This window comes from Lithobates pipiens, unplaced genomic scaffold, assembly GCF_037356315.1.
Source record: "Lithobates pipiens isolate NorthernLeopardFrog02 unplaced genomic scaffold, aLitPip1_a1.2 Scaffold_23, whole genome shotgun sequence".
NCBI classification, from domain to species: Eukaryota; Metazoa; Chordata; class Amphibia; order Anura; family Ranidae; genus Lithobates; species Lithobates pipiens.
The window spans coordinates 201,387,226-201,413,237 of NW_027507785.1; the positions used below are offsets into that span (position 1 = coordinate 201,387,226).

The 26,012-nt window shown below is 43.3% G+C and overlaps 1 long non-coding RNA gene and 1 pseudogene across 1 annotated transcript in view; one reads left to right on the forward strand and one right to left on the reverse strand.

Annotated features, from left to right (window-relative positions):
• LOC143927017 (uncharacterized) overlaps nt 1–26,012 on the forward strand; it is a 61,434-nt gene that overhangs the window by 29,628 nt on the left and 5,794 nt on the right. The gene's annotated exons all lie outside the window — the stretch shown is intronic.
• On the reverse strand, nt 12,716–12,831 carry LOC143928952 (5S ribosomal RNA; annotated as a pseudogene).

A 26,012-nucleotide genomic window follows, 5' to 3' on the forward strand; every position in this document is an offset into this window, starting at 1 on the left:
GGTCTTGCGACGTCTGACGTCATCGCGCCACCCTGCACGGTCACGCCGGACACAGCCTGTGCCAGGGGAATGTCTGAGGAGACGAGTCCTGACGCCCATCAGGTATACAGGTGATCGGTAAGACTCATCACCCTTGATGGGCCCCCCGATCACCTGATACCTATCCGCCCGATTTATTGGACTCTGCTAGTACTATGGGCGTTTAACACATGACCCCCCCTTTATAAGCCAGGTAAGCTTAATCCTTTACTGCTGGACCGCACGGCACTCCACACTTTAGATACCTATACCAAATGGCCATTGTGAGTAAGTACCATGACGGACTTTATGTCCTGTTGCCCTCTCAATTCTTGCATATCCTACTGTGCGGACCACCTGACCTTCTGGGAATGGTGAGCCTCTGTTACGATATCTTTTATTACTGTTTGTTCCGCCCCTCCCCCCGTGTGCACTTGCATGACATGGCGACGCACCTACACTCACATAGTATTGCATACCCCCCCTTAATTGAATATGTTATGTTCTCATACAGAGACATATATTTCCTTGTGGGCCCTGGGTGTTTTCTATGCCAGCCGGGATGCCTCTTATCTCACTCACGCCACACAACGCAATCATTTTGGCACCAGCAACCGTACATCATCGGTGCTGTGGGGACGCACACCCAGCCCCCCAGCCAATATCCAGAGCATTCTCTTATGGCGATGGGGCATTCTAGGCATTGAAGCCCCTCCTTCACATGAATCCTGTTGTGCACTTTAATTTGCTAAAGATAGTTATATTGTAAGTATCACTTCCTTTATTACTTGCCATATATATATATATATATATATATATATATATATATATATATATATATATATATATATATATATATATATATATATATATATATGCCATGCTATTACCTACTGTATTCTCACATTTGTTAATTTCCTCATCTTTTTGATATCTTTGTTATTTCATTATCAGACAAAAAACAGCTTGTTTCTAATAATTCCCTGAAGAAGGAATTTATTACTCATACCTGTATTCCGAAACATGTTGGGACTTCTATGCACATGCATGCCATTTGACCTCCTACCATGAGATCAACGTGTGTTTTGGCATATAGCTGTTATGTAACTATCCAGTTTGTTTTTAGGTTTATATACCCTATATAGATTTGATATACCCTATATAGATATTTAGGTTTATATACCCTACTTTACTACTGTTTTGTATTTAATACATTTTGTATATTTTTATACGCTTGTTACTCCTTTTTCTGGTTAACATCCTTTGCCCATAAACTTCCCAGGGGCACCCCTTTTGCAATTTTCTCTTTTGTACTGAGATGTGACGAAGGTTTCCAGCATTATATCTATAGGTGGTTTTCTTTTATCCATAATTTTTCTGCAAACACCATACTAAATGAGCCTTTGAAGAATCTGGCACAATTTACTAGCAAGAAAAAGTGACAGCATCCTTTCAAAATCATAAAGAGATGCTTGAAATGTATGTATACACATTTCTATGTATTATGCAGTATAACAGTACACTCCTAAGGAGGTACACATGACAAAATGACACTTGTGGGAATAAGAATTTGCTGACTAATATGAATGGAATATATCATAAGACAGTTGAGATAAATTGTGATACACAACCAAATTACTTTAAATTATTATGCCTCGTACACATGACCGGTACAACCAAATAACTTTTTTTTTAAATCAGATAATTTTTTTATTTATTGAAAACAAACACAACACAAGAAAGAAAAACACAACAACAAAAACAAAAAAGAAGACATAATGCAGCAGTTTTTCCATATAGCTATACATATCATAGCTTATTAACGTGAGGACATATAGGTATCAACATTACACGACCTTGTGATCTATATTGACATACCTAACAGTAATAAACAGATCAGAGTGTTTAAGTATAGATGTATTGTCGTGTAGTAATACTGCTATAGTTATGATCATTCGTATTTTTCACTTGCATTTTGTGTCCTTCTGTGTGGCTTTTTCTTTCCTTCCCTTTTCTGCATTACCTAGCAGAGAAGGGTATCACTCTCCCCTAACTGTCGGGGAGCCATGTGTAATAGTTACATCTCCTAACCGTTGGGTAAAGCAAACTATATACAGATCATCAACCTCTGCAGGACTAGATGCTTCTTACTTTTCCCCCCTCCCCTATTTTATTGTAATAGTAACCCCCTTTAAATATCCTCAACCAAATTACTTTAAAGTATTATACCTCGTACACACAACCGTTTTTTCCGTCAGAATAAACTCTGACGGTCTTTCCGGTGGAATTCTGATGGAGTTCCGCTGAAACGGACTTGCCTACACACGATCACACCAAAGTCCATTTGTTTAGAACGCAATGACGTACACCAGGACTAGAAAAAGGAAGTTCAATAGCGAGTAGACAAAAGCTGCCCTTGCGTAGTTTTTGGTCCGTCGGAATAGCATACAGATGAACGGTTTTCCCGATAGGAATTGATTCAGTTGGAAAGATTTAAAACATGTTTTATTTCTAGGTCTGTCAGAATTTTTGAAAAAAAAAAGTCAGATGAAGCACACACACGATCGGAATATCTGATGAAATGATTCCGTCTGACCTTTTCTGACGGAAAGTCCGGCCATGTGTACGTGGCATTACTAAACCCAGGACCCTGCGTTCACTATATCAGGTCTCCCCCTGTACACAGAACATGGAAATGCAATTATTTTAGTAACTATAAAAGCTGAATAGTTTTTCTCATTGGTAGTATACAGCAGTCTTGTGACTTCTATCTGTGTCCGGCCAAGTACTGGAAAGTGGTTAAAGTTAGAAGGTTTTTCATCTTAATGCATCCTAAAAAAGCCTTCTGTGTGCAGCAGCCCCCCTAGGCCCCCTAATACTTACCTGAGCTCCTTCACTGTCCAGCAATGTCCACAAGTGTCTCAGCTATCCTAGACTCTCCCTCCTGATTGGCTGAGACACAGCAGCAACATCACTGGCTCCCGCTGCTGTCAATCAAATTTAGTCAGCCAATCAGGAGAGAGAGGAGGGTGGGGCTGGGCCGCAGCTTCGTGTCTGAATGGATACAGGGAGCTTTGACTCAGCTTGGCTGCCCCCATAGCAAGCTGCTTGCTGTAGGGGCACTCAATGGGAGGGAGGGGCCAGGACCACAGAAGAGGCACCCGAGAAGAGGAGGATCCAGGCTGCTCTGTGCAAATCCACTGCAACAGGGCAGGTAAGTATAACATGTTTGTTATTTTTATAGAAAAAAATTAGACTTTGCAATCAATTTAAAGCTTGTGGGAGAAGTTTTCATTCTCCTCATGACTCCTGATCCTCTGCCTGGACAGTGCTGGCCCTGTACTGATCACATGCATCATCCTAAGAAAAAGAAAAAAACTGTCTAACAATACACACCAGACTGAGCATATGCAGAGTGACCCCAAGGCTTTGTACTATCAGTAAATGGATTGGGGACAGTGGAAGAAGGGGAGGATCAGAGAAGACAGGATCAAATAGCCTTTTTACACAATGTGCAGGATTAACCACTTAGGTTCCACAGTGTGTATAACAAGCATGATTTACTGCATACTGTATACAAACTGATTTTACTGTTGTGGGTTTAGAAACATTAGCATTGTCAAAATGAATAAGATGTTTACAACAATAACTATACATCTTTCTTTAACAATAGTTATTTTCTGTCAAGATTGAAAGATCACAAATTGACTTTTTAAAATCTGACATCCCTGCCAGACTCACACTAAGCAATTTGTATAATCATGTATTCACATATTTTCAGTCTTCACGTCTGTTATGCAAATATAATAAATGACTGTGCTGCTGTAATAAAGGAGGTTGAATTGGGCAATAACAGGATTCACACATGAAGCAATGCCTACTGTAAATAGCTCTGGTTGCATAATGGGTGTAACCACAGAGGAAGGAGAGCTGAATTTATACTCTCATCACATATACAGTTATAGAGGATAATAATAGTTTTGGAGAAATGTATAATTTATTAGGACCACTACATTTACTGTTGCACTGGTATAGACATTCAACATTCTCAACAAAAACGTACATCCATTACATATAATAATTTACATAATATACTATACATATGGGTATAAAATGGTTGAGTGACTGAATGACTATGACAATGGCTGTGCACCCGTGTCCTCCATATGCTCATTCAAAAGGTACTTGGAAGGAAAGGGCAGGAACTTCTATGCTATATGTATGTAACTGCTGGAAAGTGGCAGCGTATCCATTAGGGGGGCCCATGTGCCACCCCCTCTCGCCAGGCCACCCCCTATACGGTAATGGATGGATTCATGCATAGCATGAATCTATCCATGGCTGCCGTGGCTACCCCCCATTCATGTGTCCATCCCCTTTCGGGTCACCGGGCACGTGAATTACTGCGGCAGGAGTGTTTTTTGAAGCACCTGATTAGAGCCATAGGCTTCAAAATCAGGTGGACTTGGGTCGCAAATTTAATATTTGCTGTTGAAAAACTGATCCTCAACCCAGCCAATCAGAAGCAGGTGTGAGACCTGTTTTCCAATTGGCTGTAAAAAGAAGACTCCCAATTGACCGCTGAGGAGGGAGGAAACAGAAGCTGCCAGTGTGGAGAGCAGGAGAACAAGAAGCCGCCGGTGATGGAGAAAGGGAGGCCGGCACCGCTGAGCAGGGGGAAGTCACCAGTAATGGGGTAAGTGCTCTCGACTGACTGATCGACCCACCTGCGGGGTGGGGGTGGCATACTGTTTGCTGCCCCCCCAAAAAATGTTCTCACCAGCTGGAGGCTTGGTGATGAAAAGATCTGAGAGAGGAGCTACATATATATTTTTTTCAGTAAACACTACAGAAGATCTTCATCAAGAACTTTTAAGATGGACTAAGGAGATATTTTGTTTCTAACATTTGTGGAGAATTTCTTCCTAAATGGGAAGTTCCGCTTTATGCCCTTCTCCCCCCTCTACTGTTTTTGGCACTTTTTTGGGGGGGGGGGGTGGAATCGACTGGGAATCCCCCCTCAACCCTCTGGGAAGCATCACAGCTCCCAGGAGACTGTGGGTACCATTCACAGTGGGCAGTCGGCTATGAAGCCACAAGGAATCACAGCTGACTGCCCACAGTAAATATTCCAGAGCCAGAGACCCGAATACCGGCAAACAGTCAGTTTGGTTGAGCACAACGCTGGACCCCTGGATAGGTGAGTGTCCTTTTATTAACCCCTTCCTGCCAACAGTATACATATATACAGTATCTCACAAAAGTTCACATTTTTGTAAATATTTTGTTATACCTTTTCATGTGACAACACTGAAGAAATGACACTTTGCTACAATGTAAAGTAGTGAGTGTACAGCTGGTATGATAGTGTAAATTGGCTGTCCCCTTAAAATAACTCAACACACAGCCATTAATGTCTAAACCGCTGGCAACAAAAGTGAGTACACCCTAAGTGAATATGTCCAAATTGAGCCCAAAGTGTCAATATTTTGTGTGGCCACCATTATTTTCCAGCACTGCCTTAACCCTCTTGGGCATGGAGTTCACCAGTGCTTCACAGGTTGCCACTGGAGTCCCTTTCTTTTTTTTTTTTTTTTAAACATATTTTCTTCTGGAAAAAGCTCAAAAGTACAAATGAACAGATATTTCCAACAACAGGTTGTATACAAAATCAGCGGAGTTACAGAGTATTAGAGTGTACATAGTATGGAAACATACTGAAATTCACAGGACCAAATCTGTTTGGGAAATAGAACCGACTAGGTGCTCGTCCGGTGGATAAGCAGACTACGAGCTATCTGGTGTGGTCCATAACATATTACTCTGGAAGAAATTGCCCCAAGGTCTTTGAGAGGATCGATTAGAGGGAGGGTCAAGGGACTAATAATATAGCATGGTGGTTCAACCCTTGTGAAAACAAGGGGCTGGCGCGTGTACTGGGACATTGCAGGGGAAACCCAGGTGGGGGTCCACCTAGGATGGGGAGGGCTACGTGTTGTTGGGGGCGTGTGGTATTTACATGAGCTATCATGTGTGTACGTCTATTTTGGGATGGTATGGTACTGGACTAGGACGGGAAGGGAGCAGGGGGGGAAGGGAGAAAAAAAAAAAGGGAAGGGGGGGAGGAGGGAGGAATGAAGGGATCATGTCAAGGGGGGAGGGGTCCCCCTTTCCTATGACCCCCCCCCCCCCCCAAAGCAGAGCAGTGGATATGTATCTTAAATTCTTACCCTTCTCTCGGTTTCTGTAACAAAAAGTTCAATATTGGAAAAGTAGATTAGGCCCCGTAGGGTAAAGGCAGCAAATCTGTGGACCTGAGGCCTTCATTTGTATACCTCTGCATAGGTTGTGGTGGTCTGGAAGTGTTTCCAACAGGCCCATTTTGTGCTAAATTTCGAGGGGGTGTCCTTGGAAATATGAATCAGCTCTTCCATTTCGGCTGTTTTGTTGATTCTGGTGAACCATTCTTTAATGGAGGGGACTCTGGGCGACCCCCAGTGAATGGGGATACACTGTTTTGCCGCGTTGAGCATATGCATCACCAGGGAGCCATGGTAGACTCGTCTAGGTAAGGGCGAAAGATGGAGAAGGCATTGGGACGGTGAGGGCTCAATGTTGTAGGTGGTAATTTGGGAAGTGATTCTACATACTTATCTCCAGTAGCCCTGAAGGGGGGTACAGGACCACCAAATGTGCAGTGGCGTACCCTTGTCTAGGAGACACCTCCAGCAAATGTCGGTGGTATTGGAAGCTAATTTGTGTAAGAGTGAGGGGGTGCGGTACCATCTCGATTGGATCTTATAACTATTCTCCTGAGTGCTAACCTGGAGTCCCTTTCTATCCATCCATGACGACATCATGAAGCTGGTGGATGTTAGAGACCTTGCGCTCCTCCACTTTCTGTTTGAGGACGCCCCACAGATGCTCAATAGGGTTTAGGTCTGCTTGGCCAGTCCATCACCTTTACCCTCAGCCTCTTTAGCAAGGCAGTGGTTGTCTTGGAGGTGTGTTTGGGGTCATTATCATGTTGGAATATTGCCCAGCAGCCCAGTCTCCAAAGGGAGGGGATCATGCTCTGCTTCAGTATGTCACAGTACATGTTGGCATTCATGGTTCCCTCAATCAACTGTAACTCCCCAGTGCCAGCAGCACTCATGCAGCCCCAGACCATGACACTGCTACCACCACGCTTGACTGTAGGCAAGACACACTTGTTTTTGTACTCCTCACCTGGTCCTGCCACACACACTAGACACCATCTTAACCAAATAAGTTTATCTTGGTCTCATGAGACAGGACATGGTCTCATCAGGCCACAGGACAGGACCACAGGTTCCAGTAATCCATGTCCTTAATCTGCTTGTCTTCAGCAAGCTGTTGGCAGGCTTTCTTGTGCATCATCTTTAGAAGAGGCTTCCTTCTAGGATGACAGCCATGTAGACCAATTTGATGCAGTGTGCAGCGTATGGTCTGAGCACTGACAGGCTGACCCCCACCCCTTCAACCTCTGCAGCAATGCTGGCAGCACTCATATATCTATTTCCCAAAGACAACCTCTGGATATGACGCTGAGCATGTGCACTCAACTTCTTTAGTCGACCATGGCGAGGCCTGTTCTGAGTGGAATCTGTCCTGTTAAACCACTGTATGGTCTTGGCCATCACGCTGCCAAGGTCTTGGCAATCTTCTTATATCCTAGGCCAGTGATGGCAAAACTTGGCATCACAGATGTTTTGGAACTACATTTCCCATGATGCTCAGCTACACTGCAGAGTCCATGAGCATCATGAGAAATGTAGTTCAAAAACATCTGGGGTGCCAAGGTACGCCACCACTGGCCTAGGCCATCTTTATGTAGATCAAAAATGATTTTTTTCAGATTCTCAGAGAGTTCTTTGCCATGAGGTGCCATGTTGAACTTTCAGTGACCAGTATGAGAGAGTGAGCGATAACACCAAGTTTAACACACCTGCTTAACATTCATACCTGCAACCTTGTAACAATAACCAGTCACATGACACTGGGGAGGTAAAATGGCTAATTGAGTCCAAATTGGACATTTTCACTTAGAGGTGTACTCACTTTTGTTGCCAGCGGTTCAGACATTAATGGCTGTGTGTTGAGTTATTTTGAGGGGACAGCAATTTTATACTGTTATACAAGCTGTACAATCACTACATTACATTGTAGCAAAGTGTCATTTCTTCAGTGTTGTCACATGAAAAGATATAATAAAATATTTACAAAAATGTGAGGGGTGTACTCACTTTTGTAAGAGACGGTATGTGGCCTCATTGAACTGGGCTTTTCTTGTGGCCACATTTATGCATATATTTCTTTGTGCTAGGAAGTTACTGCACAGCGCACTCCGAGCACAGAGACCAGGCGCTCACTGGGAGACCCAGGTACCATACTAACGATCGGGTCCTGGAACTCCTGGTTCTGGGTCATCTGATTGCTCTTATAACCTCTGATTTGCTATCACAGGGATCAGTTATTGTGCAGCCCACCCCTGTGTTTTCTTCCTTTCTAAATGGAGGGAGAGATAGATTGTATCCATCTCTCCTTGCAGGGAGAAAGAAATAAAAAAAAGTGTGTAAAATAAAGAAATAATAAAAATAAAATAAAAAATTGCTGGATCAAGGTTTGATCTCGGTCAGTGCCAGGGTTAGTGTTTAGGTCAAGTAAGGGTCAAAGGTCAATGGCGGGGTCAAAGATAATGGTTAGTATGTTTTGTGCAGTTTTTTGTTTTTTTTTGCAAAAAGCGTTTTTTAAATTAGTACCAGTGTCAGTTAGTGTCAGTGTCGGTGTGTTTTAGGTATGTTTTAAAAAAAAACACAAAACGTGCACTATTGTTTCTGGGCTGTACTACGGGTACAAACAACTAACATACACACTTGTGGTATTGCTGAGATCTTCAGGAACAGGATATTTTTTTTTGTGTTGGCCTTTGTTTGGAGATTATGGTAGGAGAAAGAAATATACAGCTAAATTAAAAAAAATATATATATTATTTTACTAATTTGGGTCAGTTTTCCTTTGACAATAGAAGAAAAAAAATCAGGGGATATCATTATCATTTACCACAAAATAAAAGCCTAATTTGTCTTGAAGAAAAGAAAACAAGGTATAATCCACCTGGATGCACAAAGTAGTTGTGACGATATGTACAGTTTTACTAACATGTCAAAGTTGCAAAATTGTGTTCAGGCGTTACCATTTATTTTACTCTCAGGCACGAAGGGGTTAAAAGTCACGAGCTATAGTATTTGTAGCTGCTGACTTTTCATTTTTTTAAAACAGGGGGAAGAACCACTTTAATGCCCTTAGTTTTCCTCTATGTCAGCTAATATGACATTCTGGTTAGAAAATAAGGCAGTAATATACAAGTTCAAGTTCCTTCATTCATATTGCTTACCCACCTTTTTTCATATGCCTTTCCTAAAGTCTTTGGTTGCGCTTCTCCTAAAGTTTTCTGAAGCAAATATGAAGATGAACAGTTTTAGTACTGTAGCGTTACCTGGGCAAAACACAAGTATCTCATTGCCTTAACAGGTTATAGGTCAGTACAAAGATCTTTGGTCCCTAAGAAAGATCTGTGTGGCCTCAAGTTGTTTAAAGTAGGATTTTTATAACAGCTTACCTGTAAAATCCTTTTCTTTGAAGTACATCACGGGACGCAGAGCCATAGTAATTACTATATAAGTTATAGTCCACCTTCAGGTGCTGGACACTGGCACACCCTAAACAGGAAGCCTCCCTATATAACCCCTCCCGTACCAGGAGCATCTCAGTTTTGCAGCAAAGCAATACAAGTGTATACTAGAAAGAGGGGCAGGACCTCTGTGTCCTGTGATATACATCAAAAGAAAAGGAGTGAGCAAGATTATTTAGAATAGTAGATTTCGATGCTGCCTGTCCTCTTTTAGGACCTTCAGGTAATACGAACAAAACATCCGTTTTCTGAATCTGAGCAGTCGTGTTTAACCACTTGCCGCCCGCCCTATAACAAATAGATGGTGGCAAAGTGGTTGCATAATCCTGACCGGACGTCATATGACGTGATCAGGATTATGAGCTGCTGCGCGCCCCTGGGGGCGCGCATGGCGGCGATCGTTGTTGCGGGGTGTCAGTCTGACACATGGCAACTACGATCTCTGTAAAGAGTCTCCGACGGAGACTCTTTACCACGTGATCAGCCGTGTCCAATCACGGCTGATCACAGTGTAAATAGGAAAAGCCGGTGATCGGCTTTTCCTCACTCGCGTCTGTCAGACGCGAGTAGAGGAGAGCCGATCGGCTGCTCCTCTGACAGGGGGGGTCTGTGCTGATCGATTATCAGCACAGCCCCCCCGAGGATACCCACACTGGACCACCAGGGACACCACCAGACCACCAGGGATGCCCAGGATAAGGTATGCCACCCTAGACCACCAGGGATTCCAGTCAGTACCACAATGGATACCAATCAGTGCCCATAATGGATGCCAATCAGTGTCCACAATGGGCATCACTGATTGGCATGCATTATTGATTGGCACTGATTGGCATCTATTAGTACAATATATTATAATACAATGCCGCCTATCAGTTCCCATCTGTGCCGCCTATCAGTGCCCATCCATGCCCACCTGTGCCGCCTACCCATGTCCACCTGTGCCGCCTACCCATGCCCACCTGTGCCGCCTACCCATGCCCACCTGTGCCGACTAACCCATGCCCACCTATGCCACCTATCCATGCCCATCCATGCCAGCTATCAGTGCCAATTTGTGCCACCTATCAGTGCCCATCCGTGTCGCCCATCAGTACCACCCATCAGTGCCGCCTATCAGTGCCACATATCGGTGTCCATCAATGCCACCTCATCAGTGCCACTTCATTGGTGCCACCTCATCGGTGCCCATCAGTACCGCCTTATCATTGCCCATCAGTGTAACCCCATCAGTACCCATCAGTGAAGGAGAAAACGTACTTATTTGCAAAGTTTTGAAACTGAAACAAAAAAAAAACATTTTTTTTTTCAAAATTGTCGGTATTTTTTTATTTGTTTAGCAAAAAAAAAACAAAAAAACGCAGAGGTGATCAAATACCACCAAAAGAAAGCTCTATTTGTGGGAAAAAAATTATAAAAATTTCATTTGGAGACAGTGTAGCATGACCGCGCAATTGTTATTCAAAGTGCGACAGCGCTGAAAGCTCAAAATTGGTCTGGGCAGGAAGGTGTTTAAGTGCCTGGTATTGAAGTGGTTAAGTAGACTGCTCTCACCACATCAAGAGGATGTAGTGATTTTTCTTCCATAGAACAGGATTCTGGGAAAAATGAAGATAGAATAATATCCTGGTTTAGATAAAAACCTGATACTACCTTCAGTAAAATGTTAGGATGAGGACGCCATACTACCTTATCCGTATGAACAATAATTATATGGCTCTTTACAAGAAAAAACAGCCAATTCTGATACCCTTCTTGCAGCAAATATGGTTACCAGAAAAAATAGTTACCTTGTCAAAAAAGGACCAAGGGAATATGTTGTATCAGTCCAAAAAAAGGCTGTTTTGTAATGCCATCAAAAACGAAATTCAAGTTCCAAGGGTTCAGGGGTGACCTAACCAGGGATTAAGCCGTGTTACCCCCTGAGTAAAGTTACGAACCAAAGAAAGCGAAGCAAGTGGTCCTTGAAATAATACCAATAAGGCCGAGATCTGTCCTTAGAAAGCACTCAAGGCCAGCTTTATATCTCACCCCATCTGTAGAAAGTCAAGGATTCTACCTTTGACCTATTTCCTGGGGTACAACCCCTGGTTTCACACTAGGAGACATATGCTTCCCTTGCTCCTTTGCATTAATCAAGATAGAAACCACTGAACCTGACAGCCCACCTTTCTTCAGAGTGTGGGTCTCAATAGCCAAACCGTTAAATTTAGCGTTTGTAAAGTAGGATGGAATACCGGACCTTGCAAAAGAAGGTCTGGCTGTGTCGGTAGGGTCTATGGGTCCCCTACTGTAATCTTTAAGATCCCTGCATACCAAGATTTCCTGGGTCCTGCTGAAGGCCACAAGAATCCCTGACTTCCCTTCCTGTTTAATCCTGCGAATAAGTTGTGGACGCAGGCAGAATAGGAGGGAATGCACAAATCAGTGAGAACCGATTCCACGGGAATAGCAAGGTATCTGTTCCACATGCTAGCGGATCCTTTGTTTTTGACACAAAATTGTCGATTTTTTTGTTGAACCTGGACGTAAACGGATCTATGTCTGGGATCCCCAATCTTTGACTTATTGACAGGAAGATATCAGGGTGAAGGAACCATTTTCCTGGGAACAACTGCTGGCGATTCAAGTAGTCCACCTGCCAATTTTCTTTTCCTAGAATGAAGACCGCCGATAGGCAAAGTACATTGTTTTCTGCCCAAGATAGGATGTGATTCGCCTTTCTCTGGGCCGCACAACATCTTGTGCCCCCTTGGTGATTAATATAGGCCATTGCTGTGGCATAGTCAGATTGAATCCAGGCAGGGCAATAACGTAAACTGAATGTTCAGGCCCTCAGAACCAAGTGCTCTGCCTGAATTTCTAGAATGATAATGGGCAAGGTCATTTCTGATCTGGACCACTTCCATGGTAACTGAAGAAAGGGTTTTCCCCTTTGCAGATTTTTGTATATTAACCATAAACTGGGGCTCCGGCATACCCAGCCTACAGTATCCGGTATTTCCGGGTGGTCCATCCGGGTGCTAACCAGGCCCGACCCTGCTTAGCCTCCAAGATCAGATGAGATCGGGTGCTTTCAGGGTGATGTGGCTGTAGGCTTTGGAGTCGGACACAATGGGAATCTAGAGCTTGAACGCTTTGTTCCAAGCCGATAGAATAATGTTTTGCAGCAGTCTCAAATGAAACTGAGCATAAGGAACGGCCTCGAATGAAGCCACCATCTTTCCCAACAACCTCATGCAAAGTTGAATAGAAGAATTCATCTAGCTTCAACCACCTAAATCAGTTACTTTATGGCGCTGATCTTTGCCTGGGGTAAGTATACCCTTTTCTGAGTGTACCTATGACCAGACCCAAGTATCTTAGCCCTTTTCATGGTTTTAAAGAAGATTTCTCCTAGGCTGAGAAACCAACCTAGATATTCCAGGTAGTTGAATGTGGTGACCATACTTTAGTCTAAGCGGGCTACCGACTGGACTATCAAGTACAGATTGTTCAGGTAAACCATAATCGTTATACCTTGGGCCCTTAATCTGGCTAGAAGAGGGGCCAGAACTTTTGTTAACACTCAAGGTGCAGTAGCTAGATGCATCTTTGATGTCAATTGATGCCAGAAGTTCTCCTCCTTGTAGAATGGAGATAACTGATTTGATTGACTCCATGCGAAAAAAGAGTGGTTATATTTAGGAATTGAATATAGATTTTTGAGATCGAGATCCAGAATGTCCATTTTAATTTAACCAAACCCCAACCTCTGCTCTTACATGGGGGCCACCATTTTTTGCCAAAAGATGGTCCAATGCTTGAGAGAAAGACCTCTTTTTATCTGGATCCTTAGGAACATTTGAAAGTTAGGAACGTTTGATCTGAGAAAATGAGGAGACAGGAACTCTTGGAACTCCAGTTTGTACCTTGGAGCTATTGAGGAAGTCCCCCATTCGTCTTGACACTCTTCCTGACAGATCCTTGAGAACTGCAGAAGAATTTCCCCTATTGAGTGAGCAGGGATGCCTCCTCATAAGGAGGCTTCAGTACCTTGTAGGTTTCCTCCCTTAAGACCTCTTTTGTCCCTGGGGTTAACCCTGGGGATTACCTTTCGAACCTAAGGTGGAATCCTTCGGACTGCCTGGAGGCTGATGCCCCTGGCACAGAAGAAGGAACTTTAAAAACAAAAATACATTCACTCTTTTTCTTAAATGGCAAAAGGGGTACTTTTTCCACTAGAATTTCTTTGGATGTATTATCCAAAACATCCCCAAATAGCTGTTTCACTGCAAAAGGAAGACTAGCCAGGAGCTTCTGCATGGTGCGCAAGGCCTGAAGGATAGAATCTCTCAAAGCACCTATTGCAAACATAAAGCTGCCAGATCCTGGGCCTGCTGAGCAGGATAACCTTGAACACCTGTTTAAACTGGTCTCTCAATGATTAAGTAATTATTGTCAGCGCAGGCTGAGACACTCAATCTGCTAGAGAAAAAAGTGGTTTGTGTTTTTTTTTTAATAGGAATTCCAACTTTTTATCCGTTGGATCCTTAAGCATTTGAACATTGTCTGCCGGACAAGTCAAACTCGTATTCACAGAGGATATAGCAGCGTTAATTGCTGGTATACCCTACTTAGTGAATTTCCTCCACCATAGGATAAAGTGTGAAAACTTTTTAGGAGGGAAAATAATGCTTATCTTGGTGATCCTCTCAGGTACAAAAAAACTTTTCCAACAATGAATGGACAGAAAAGGGCATTCACAGCTTGATGAGGCTTTAACAAACCCAAACACTCAGTTAATGGTACATAAATGTGGAGCGGACCATTCAGCAAGAAATTGCACCATCAATCATTAAAGCAGGAGTCCTGCCATTTTTTTTTAAGTCAGCAGCTATAAATACTGTAGCTGCTGGCTTTTAAAATATGGACACTTACCCCTCCAGCGCGTCCGCGATGTCGGCACACAAAGCCGATCTGTCAATCTGCTTTTGGGTGCTGCCGCCACCATCTTTGGTCTGGTAATCAGGAAGTGAAGCCTTGCGGCTTCACTTCCTGGTTCTCTATTGCACATGCGTGAGTCGCGTTGCACAATAAGGATGGTCCCTGCTGTCTCTGGGATCCGTGTGTTTCCCAGCAGACAGCGGGGGCCCCACAGGAAGTGGTGTAAATACCTGCAGATTCTGTGGCTATCTATGCCCGGAAGTGGGTGCAGATACCTGTATTATACAGGTATCTGTAACCCCCTCCCCACTGAAAGGTGACAATTGTAATTGTGGCACCGGAGGGGGGGGGGGAGGGTTCAGATGTGCGGAAGTTACACTTTAGGGTGGAACTCTGCTTTAAGATTGAAATAGCTGCCTGCATAAGCCTCACCATGGTCCCCTGAGGGAATTCGTCTTCTCCCGCCCCTAGTTCCTCAGTTTAAGGGTCCTGATCAATGGAAGAGAACCTGTCACATTTTGACCCATACTAGGATACAAAAAAAGTCGCTAAACTAAAGATCTTTTTAGTAAAATAAACAAGCAAGCCCCAATGCTCACTCTGACCAGCCACCCTCTCTCAGGGGAGGATGCCATTTGTAGAAATGAGTAGGCTTTCCAGAACTCGAGGGAGACGCATTTAGCTCTTTTTTGGGGGAGTTTCAACCCCCCCTTCTGACCCTAGCCCGATGCACAAAGCAGAGGTACTACCAGAAGAAATCGCATCCACTGCTTGAGCAATAGTCCAGCCACTGTCGGTGCTATTAATACTCAGCCTGATGCAAATGGTAAATGTGTCAAATAGGAAATGCCTGTGTTACCAAAACCTCTTTCATGCTCCTCTATGCTCTTATGTCTCTCTGACAATTTTGCAGCCAGCACAAATGGAGTTTTTTTTAAAAACACTCCCACGTTGGAGGACGCGAATGCCGCTCTAAGCCCCGCCCCCACCTCACATCGTGCCCCCCTCCTTCCTCTTTTAAAAGTGAGAGAGGAATGGTGTGGAGGAGACCTGGAAGCCACCTCCGAGTAGGGGCGGTGAAAGAAAACGGCATTGCCGATCGTTTTCAGTTCTCCCTTATATTCAGCCTCATGAAGAGGGGAAGAGTTTAGCCCGGGTGGGGGTGTCTGGAGCAAGCAAAACCCCCCAAACTTACTGGAAAAAATTCTGCAGCTTTTGTGATACAGCGTGATCTCTAAGCAAAGCATGAGAAGGTACGTGCTCCATACAGCCCCCAGTGGTGACACTTAGGCATGACAACATTTACTTTACCTGACATTTTCACAAGAACATTTTAAAATTCCTTATAAAACTCCACTTACCTTTCCCGCCGCAGGATTTTCTGTGGTAAAACCAACAGACCCAATCTTCACCCTTTACGGTGGGTTCCGTTATCAAACCTTCAGGAACCGGGGGACCCTCAGGGGAACCTACAATCCTGGACCTGTAATAGTACCCCATGGCCTTAATACCAAAAGTACTGGTTGCAGCTCTCTAAAAAAAAAAGCGTTTACAAGCAAAGACCTTGTTTCTTCAGACATGAGGCCCAGGCACCATTCAATTTGGCCTCATAGGCACTTTGAATGGATCCGGCTGCATAGCTAGCCCCAGCAAGGATTGCTCCAGTGGAGCTAAGCACAGCACATCTTAACTCATGACCAACACCTTAGACACTGGCGAAAAAACTAAGATGCTCCTGGTATGGGAGGGGTTATATAGGGAGGCAACTTCCTGTTTAGGGTGTGCCAGTGTCCAGCACCTGAAGGTGGACTATAACCCACATAGTAATGACTATGGCTCTGTGTCCCGTGATGTACGATTAAAGAAAGAAAGATCTCCACCTTATAAACAAAAATGTAAAAGTTAGCAGCCACCGATATACTCACTTACCTGTCCCAGGATCCTGAGCTGAACTGTTGGTTTCTACATACTGTGCATTTGCCAAGTTTCTTACCACTATTAGTTCCAGTATATTTTTTTGTTGCGCAGTGTGTACCTTCTGCTGATTACAATCTAGGTCCCGAAAGAGGAACACCGACAGTGTGCCTGAGTTTTCACCAAGGTGCCAGTTCACAAGCTGCTTAATGCACTGTCACATCCTGTAATCTTTGCATTTCTGACAGATTATTCTGATTGATTCTAGTTCAAGAGTGGTTGTTGCTTAGATTTCTTTGTCCTTCTGCTTGTTCTTACTAAGTCCTTGGCCCATAATTTGATACCTTATCTGCTCGCCTGTTGTTGGTTGTCAGTTGTAGCCAGTTTGGCAAACCCAAAGGGTGCAGTTCGGGGGCTGCCATTCAGCCAAGTGCTGACCTTATTTGTAGGGGAAAAAGTTAAGGCAAGCCACTCCTTATGCTCAATGCAACAATTTCAGTCTATGGGGTTGATTGAGCTGTGAAAATGTAGAAAAGGCTCCCTCAAGAACTGGTTCTGGACAGCTCAGTAAAAAATTTGGATGCATTCCTAAATGAACAAAACATAATTGGATGTTAACATTTCTACTTAATAACACCAGGGATTATTGATTCAGGGAACATCTGATTTGCCTCCTGGGGGATCAGGAACGTATTTATTTTTCCCTCGCTGGAGCAAATTGGACCATACCTTATAGTGTTTTTTCTTCCTTCCTCTGCATCAACAGTGGGTATAGGATTCTGTATTAGGAGGTGTTCTTTTTAGCTACTACAATATTTTTTTCTTTATTTCTGTTTGTTAAATCAGATGGACTTGTGTCCTTTTTCCAACCTGACTATGTGACTATGTAACTATGTTTAACCACTTAAGGACTGAGCCCCTTTCTGAGATTTGTTGTTTACAAGTTAAAAACTGTTTTTTTTTGCTAGAAAATTCGTTGCAATACTTTCTGTCACACCGTATTTGCGCAATGGTCTTACAAGCTCACTTTTTTTGGAAAAAATACACTTTTATGAATAAAAAAATAAGACAACAGTAAAGTTAGCCCAATTTTTCTATACTGTGAGAGATAATATTATGCATAGTAAATTGATACCCAACATGTCACGCTTCAAAATTGCGCCCGCTTGTGGAATGGCGACAAACTTTTACCCATAAAAATCTCCATAGGCGATGTTTAAAAAATTCTACAGGTTGCATGTTTTAAATTACAGAGGAGGTCTAGGGCTATTTGCTCTCACTCTACTGATCACGGTCGATACCTCACATGTGTGGTTTTAACACCATTTTCATATGCGGGTGCTAGTCACATATGCGTTGGCTTCTGCATGTGAGCTCGTCGAGTCGGGGCGTGTTTAGAAAAAACATTTTTTTTTAAACTGTTAAAAAAAAAAAAATGTGTCACTTTTATTCCTATTACAAGGAATGTAAACATCCCTTGTAATAGAAAAAAGCATGACAGGACCTCTTAAATATGAGATCTGGGATCAAAAAGACCTCAGATCTCATATTTACATTAAAATGCAATAATAAAAAATAATAATAATTTTGTCATTTAAAAAAAAAAATTCTTTAAGAGCTATGGGCGGAAGTGACCACCCTGCAGTGATATGGAGACGGGTGGAGGCCATCTTCCCCTCACTCGTCTCCATACCAAGGCAGGGGACAGACACGATCACCTCCGCCATTACCGACGGCTCCGGTAAGCAGTGGAGAGCACCAGATTGCGGCAGGGGGGCCCTCTCCCGCCACCCATAAAAGTGATCTTGCGGCGAATCCACCACAGAGACCACTTTTAAACCGGACCGCCTGCTGAAGACGAGGATACCGGAGTTATGGCAGCTAGCTTGCACTACATGGTTTTGGTAAATTTGAAGACAAAAATCAGCAGAAAATCTGATAGTGTGTATGGGGCTTTAGGCCTGATTCACACTCATGCAAGTTGCAGTTTGCATATTGCAGGTGCATTTTGCATTTTTCAATACATGCTTTTCATCCATTGAAGTCTAAAAAGAAAAAAGTACCTGGCCCTTTCCGTAAAATGCACAGATGTGAACTAAATCCATAGGAAACCATGTTAAATGGACTGTAGTGTGTTTCTGCAAAACTGAAAATGCGCTAATAAATGCAAAGGTTTAAAAAATAAATGCACCAGGCTTCAGACCCAAACTGTCTGGATAGTTTGGTCACCTGCTGACTTGGCACCATCCACAGGCAGCTCAACACTACAATAAGACACAGAGGTCAAATGAAATGCAATGCTAGTTCAGATGAGTGCAGGCCACAGGAATGTTTGATGCCACGTACACACGACCGGACTTTTCGACAGCAAAGGTCAGACAATTCGATTGTGTGTGGGCTCCATCGGACCTTTGCTGTCCAAAAATCTGACGGACTTTAGAAATAGAACATGTTTTACATTTTTCCACTGGACCCAGTTCCTATGGAGAAATTCGCTCGTCTGTATGCTAGTCCGACGGACGAAAACCAATGCTAGGGCAGCTATTGGCTACTGGCTATGAACTTCCTTATTCTAGTCCGGTCGTACGTCATCACGTTCAAATTCATCGGACTTTGGTGTGATTGTGTGTGGCAAAGTCCGTTCATTCGGAAAGTCCTTTGGAACTTCGCTGAAAGTCCTTCGGGAAGACCGTCTGACCTAGTGTGCTGGAAAGTCCGATCGTGTGTACGGGGCATTACAGTTGTTTGAAGCAAAAAATTGCAATGAGCAAAGAAACAGGGCAGGTCCAGCTAGGACAGAACTAACTAGCTCTAAACAGGGGGGGGGGGGGGATGACTGAGGGAGATGCTAAATCACATAAGTAAACAATTTCTAGTGGCCCTAAACAACCTCTAGATATCAGCATATGTCCAAACAATAGTAGCCAGAAACAGTTCAATGCAAAAACAGAAAAAAAAACATATAGGTGGCGGCACACCCTCCTAGCCTGAAATCTTACTTTTCACTATTGACCCTGGTTTACACTGATGCAATTTTGGATGCCTTTCGGAATGCATAGAATCACATGACAAGTGAAATAACATGTTTTGTATGGAGGCCGTTCACATATATGCAGTGCAAATGCAATGCGATTTTAGAAAGGGGCCTGTGCCTCTTTAGAGTGGTATGGAGCAATTTTGAGCACTATAGAGTTGAATGTAAATCGCATGTCAAATGTTTATTTGTTCAAAGATAAGACGATTGCAGTGTATTTTTTGCAAGTCTCTGCTGTGTTCCTGAAAGAGCAGCTATAGCCAAATCACATGAAAAAGGCAATGGAATCGCATCTGAACCGCAACACTGGACATGCTCCTTGAAATGGCAAATACAAGTCCATGAAGATGGGACCTCCTTGCTATGGAAGCCCTATTTATCTCCTGATTGAAGTTCCCCCTCCCTACACTGTCTTTACATAAGTTATTGAGTTCATGCAAATGCTTTCCAGTTTTCTAGTTTGTATAAATGTGTAAAAAGTATTCATTCATTTTGACACTTTTTATGCTTTTTGAGTTTGGAAACAGTTTTACATCAATAAACCTGCTGGGGCATTTAGTGGAGCTGATCTCTGAGTGTGTTTATCAGCCTGTGCCAAGTCCTTATTTGTATAAAACACAATGGTTTGTTTTCATTTTGAACACAGAAGATAAGTATTAGACAAAGATCCTAAGATGGTAATATATGTTTTCCTGAAAATGTTCATAGCCACAGTACAGAATTATAAGTATATAGTATTTGATAAGGGAAACAAATAATGAATAAATTATGTCCTTGGAAACATTAATTACAGTCACATCATAAAGTGTATGTAAGGCCATGCTTTGTTTTGGATAGAGTAGGGAAGGAATAAAATCACTGGCAGATTGTTTTTTTGCTGGAGACACTTCCCTTTATTTCCTGCCCTGGGGACACCATAATAACACGAGCGGAATGCCCGACGGAAAAAGTCAGTCGGAAGCTTTTTATCATATATTCCGATTGTGTGTATGCCTCATCTGACGTTTCTAGAAATAGAACATGTTTTAAATATTTCCGACGGAACCAATTCGTCTGTATGCTGTTCCGACGGACCAAAAAGTACACATGCTCTGAAGCAAGTATGAGACGGAAGTTATTGGCTACTGGCTATTGAACTTCCTTTTTCTAGTCCCGTCGTACGTGTTGTACATCACCGCGTTCTTGACGATCGGACTTTGGTGTGATTGCGTGTACGCAAGGCAGTGTCAGCGGAACTCCGTCTGAAAAACCTTCAGAGCTAATTCCGACGGGAAAACCGGTCATGTGTACGTGGCATAATGCCGTGTACACATGACCGGACTTTCCAGCAGACTAGGGTCTGACGGACTTCCGCCGGAATTTGGCCGGAATTCCAGCGGACTTTTCGCACGAATGGACTTGCCTGCACATGACCGCACTTTCCGGTAGACTAGGTCCGCCGGACTTCCAAATGAATAAACTTGCCTACACATGGACTAAAGTCTGTTCATTTTGAACGTAATGAGTTACGACAGGGACTAGAAAGGGAAGCCAATCTCACCGCTTTTATTGGCAAGATTGATACATTGGGAGCCCCGTCGCCTGGTATGGATTTTAAGGGGAACCCCCTTACGCCGGAAAAATGGTGTGGGGTTCTCCCCAAAATCCTTACCAGACCCTTATCCGAGCAAGCAGCCCGGCCGGTCAGGAAAGGGGATGAGGACAAGAGAGCGCCCCCCCTGAGCCGTACCAGGCCGCATGCCCTCAACATGGGGGGTGGGTGCTTTGGGGAAAGGGGGCGCCACAGGTTTTAAAAGTAGTTTATTAGGCAGCTCCAGGGGTCTTCTTCCTCTTCTCCCACTCTCCGGTTCTTCTGCCGGGCTCCACTGCTATCGGCATTCTCCTTCGTCGACGTCATCATCTTCTTCTTCCTTCTTCTGTTCTTCCGATGTTGACACGGCGCTCTCTCCCAGTGTAATGCTGTTGACACGGTGAGCGACGACTTATATAGGCATAAGGGGCGGGGTTATTTTTATTTTTTTATTGAGTTTCAGATTAGAAATTAAACTAAACAACTAGAAAATAAAAAAGAAAATAAGAAAAACAAGACAATGATTTTTACTTTCTGCTATAAAACATATCAGAAAAAAAAATAGAAAAAAAATCAAATTTCTTCATAAATTTAGGTCAATATGTAGTCTGCTACATATTTTTGATAAAAAAATGTCAATAAGTGTACATTGATTGGTTTGCACCCTAGCGTCTACAAACTATGGGATATTTTTATTTATTTATTTTTAGTAATGGCGGTGATCAGTGACTGCAATATTGCTGAAGACATTCTGACACTTTTGACACTTTTTGGGAACCTGTGACACTAATACAGTGAATATGCACTATCACTGTACCAATGACACTGGCTGGGAAGGGGTTAAATCTCAGGGGGAATCAAAGGGTTACCTGTGTGCCTAGCTAGTGTTTTACTATACTGTGTGAGGTGCTTTTACTGGGGGGAGCAACAGCTTAGGTACCATCAGACTTCTCCTCTAACCTGGCCTGCTGGTTACTCTGTTATATCTTTGCATTTAAAGTGTGTACTTATGATAGCTTTTTCTTTATAGGTTATATACTGTTGATATGCAAAGTTCATTGCGGATGTCCAGAGTGAGAAGTGAAATACACTGCTTTCTACCAAAAAATGAACTTGCATCATACAGAATTCCAAAATATGGATAAGCTTGTGTTCAAGAAACCCAAAAACCCTAATGCCCCATACACACCATCAGAAATTCTGCCAGCAAAAGTCGGATGTGAACTTTTGGTCAGAAATTCCGACCGTGTGTATGCTCCATCGGTCTTTTGCTAGCAGAATTCCAGCCAGCAAAAGATTGAGAGCAGGTTCTCTATTTTTCGGTCGGAAAAAGTTCCTATCCGAAAATGCGTTTGTCTGTATGCAATTCAGACGAGCAAAAAATCACGCATGCTCGGAAGCATTGAACTTCATTTTCTTCATTGCTCGTCGTAGTGTTGTACGTCACCGCTTGGCGGTCGAAAGTTCAGAGAACTTTTGTGTGATTGTGTGTATGCAAGGCAAGCTTGAGTGGAATTTATGATCGTGTGTATGGGGCATTAGGCTTAATGTACACGGGATGTTTTTACAACCTCTCCTGAACAATTTAACTTGACAGATAGTAACCCATGTTTAAAGCATACGTTTTGCCGCCTTTACATGCTGCATTTAGCCGCGTTTGCGTTTAGAAGCGTTTGAAAAAAAACTTTTTTCAAAATAGCCAAAAATTGAAAACGCCTGTAAACGAAACGTGGCTAAACGCGAGTTACTGCATTTAAAAGCAGTTGGTGCTTGAAATGTCAATAAACTCACTGTCTAAACTCATTTTTTTACATTCCAAAAAAGGTCTCTAAACTGAACTGCCTAAAAACGACATTAACCACTTCCCGACCAGCGCACGACGATGTACGTCGACAGCATGGCACGGGCAGGCATATTGGCGTACATGTACGTCCAATATTCGTTGCCGCCGTGCCATCGGGAGCGCGCCGCCGGCGGGGCGCTCCCGCGCTGGTCGGGACATCCGTGAGTCCGGTCGCGGGACCCGCGGACTCGATCGCCGCGGGCATCACCGCGATCGTCTCACGGAGCGGCGGAATGGAGGAAATTCTGTATAAACAACATTTTCTCATTCTGCCTAGCAACTAGTGACGCTGATCTCTGCTCCATGTGATTGGAGCAGAGATCAGTGTACACTAAATGAAAGCCCAACCCCCCCACAGTTAGTAACACACCCCTAGGAACACTTAACCCCTACACTGCCACCCACAGGTTAACCCTTTCACTGCCAGTGTCATTTACACAGGAATCACTGCATTTATATAGCAGTGATTACTGTATAAATGACAATGGTCCCAAAAATGTGTCAAAAATGTCCGATGGGTCCCCGACAATGTCGCAGTCACAATAAAAATCGCAGATCGCCACCATTACTAGTAAAAAAAAAAGTAATAAAAAATTATTAATAAAAATGCTATAAAACTCTCCCTATTTTGTAAACGCTATAACTTTTGCGCAAACCAATCAATAATCGCTTATTGCGATTTTTTTTACCAAAAATATGTAGAAGAATACGTATCGGCCTAAATTGAGGGAAAAAAATGTTTTTTTATATATTTTTGGGGGATATTTATTATAACAAAAAGTAAAAAATAATGCGTTTTTTTCAAAATTGTCGCTCTATTTTTGTTTATAGCGCAAAAAATAAAAACCGCAGGGGTGATCAAATACCACCAAAAGAAAGCTCTATTTGTGGGAAAAAAAGGACGTCAATTTTGTTTGGGAGCCACGTCGCACGACCGCGCAATTGTCAGTTAAAGCGACGCAGTGCCGAATCGCAAAAAGTGGTCTGGTCTTTGACCAGCAAATTGGTCCGGTCTGAAAGTGGTTAAACAAACCTGTATACATGTACTGATAAGATAACATTGGATGAGTTCAGGGGCAGCTGAAAAAAGCATCCAACTGCCTCTGAACGTCCGCTTACCAGCAGCGGTGTACATGAGGCCTTATAGCCTTATAGCTCAGGCTCCTCAATGGCTAAAGCTGTTCAGGATAACAACAGTTTAAAGCAGGAGTGACACTTACCCGCCCAGCGCGCCCGCGATGTCGGCACCCGAAGCCGATCTCTCGATCGTCTCTCGGGTGCTGCCGCCACCATCTTAGGTATGGGAATCAGGAAGTGGAGCCTTGCGGCTTCATTTCCCGGTTCCCTACTGCTCATGCGCGAGTCGCGCTGCGCAATAAGGATGGTCCCCGCTGTCTCTGCGATCCATGTGTTTCCCAGCAGGCAGCGGGGGACCTTCGGAAAGGGGCGTAGATTCGGCGGAAAGGGGTGTAGCTTCTGCAGAATCTACGCCGGAAGTGGGTGCATTACTGTACAGGTACCTACACCCCCCTCCCCCCTGAAAGGTGCCAATTGTGGCGCCAGAGGGGGGGAGGGTTCCAATGAGCGGAAGCTCCACTTTAGGGTGGACCTCCGCTTTAAGTGCATGTAAGTCAAGTAATAACCCAGAAGAAGATACTATTTATCTTAGTTCTGATCAGTACATTGTACACTCCCAGGCATCAGATATACCAACTGATCACTCAATGGGAGTTATTTACGAAAGACAAATCCACTTTGCACTGGAAGTGCACTTGGAAGTTCAGTCTCTGTAGATCTAAGGAGACACGCAAGAAAAATAAAAAACAGCATTTTAGCTTGCACCTGATTGGATGATAAAATCAGCAGAGTTTCCCCTCATTTCAGATCTTCCCCTCAGATCTACAGCGACTGAACTGCAGTGCACTTGTAGTGCAAAGTGGATTTACCTTTCGTAAATAACCCCCTATGTGTAGTTTCACCAAGTTCCAAGCAATAAGTGATGACTTTATGGGGGTTATTTACTAAAAGAAAATCCACTTTGCACTGCAAGTGCACTTGGAAGCAAAGTCGCTGTAGATCCGAGGGGGACATGCAAGGTAAATAAAAAACAGCATTTTAGCTTGCACATGTTTAGATGATAAAATCAGCAGAGCTTCTACTCATTTCAGATCTACCCCTTAGATTTAGAGCGACTGCACTTCCAAGTGCATTGCAGTGCAAAGTGGAGTTGCCTTTCGTAAATAACCCCCTATGTTCAATAAAGCTGAATAATAAATAAATACAATTATCACATAAAAAGATAAATTAATAAGTCCATATAGCAAAAGTGCAAATAGTGCTAATAAGACACAGATGGATGCTCGTCAAGGTCCAAAGTGCACTGTGCAGTGTGAAGGTGTTCTATAGGAACATCAGGTGGAGGTGTTCTATAGTGACATCAAATAACTCTGTGACTTTCAGTGGAGGGTGGATCTTCGGTATATAAAACACCCGTAGGTGTACTAAATTATTACCTTACTGCTGTAAGGCAAACAGCATTAAGAGAGGGCGAGGGAGCAAATCAGTCGAGATGAAATGGTACCTGTGCGTTCCTCCTTTCTTCTGTATCCCCAGTGTGTGCAGAGCTGTAGTAGGTAACTCCTTTTCATTACAAAACAATGGGTATCAAGGATTGCTCAAATGCAAGGATAACCGGACATAAAAGGGGATATATAGAGCCTTCTATAGTGTAGTAGTTTTGTAAACTGATGTTTATTAAATAATAACAAATTTACTCACATTTTTTAAAAGAATAAAGCGTAATGTAAAAACGAGCTCGTAGCCTGAGCGTCACTTTCGGTGTCCGTCTGCCTATGTCCTATGCGTTACGTCACTGTCGCGTGATTTCAACGGGGATAAAGCTAAGGGCAGCAGAAATGTCTTTAAATAGGTTAAACAGAAATGTAATTGCCGGTTGGCCACTTTCTAGAAGCCCACATATTAGGTTGAATGG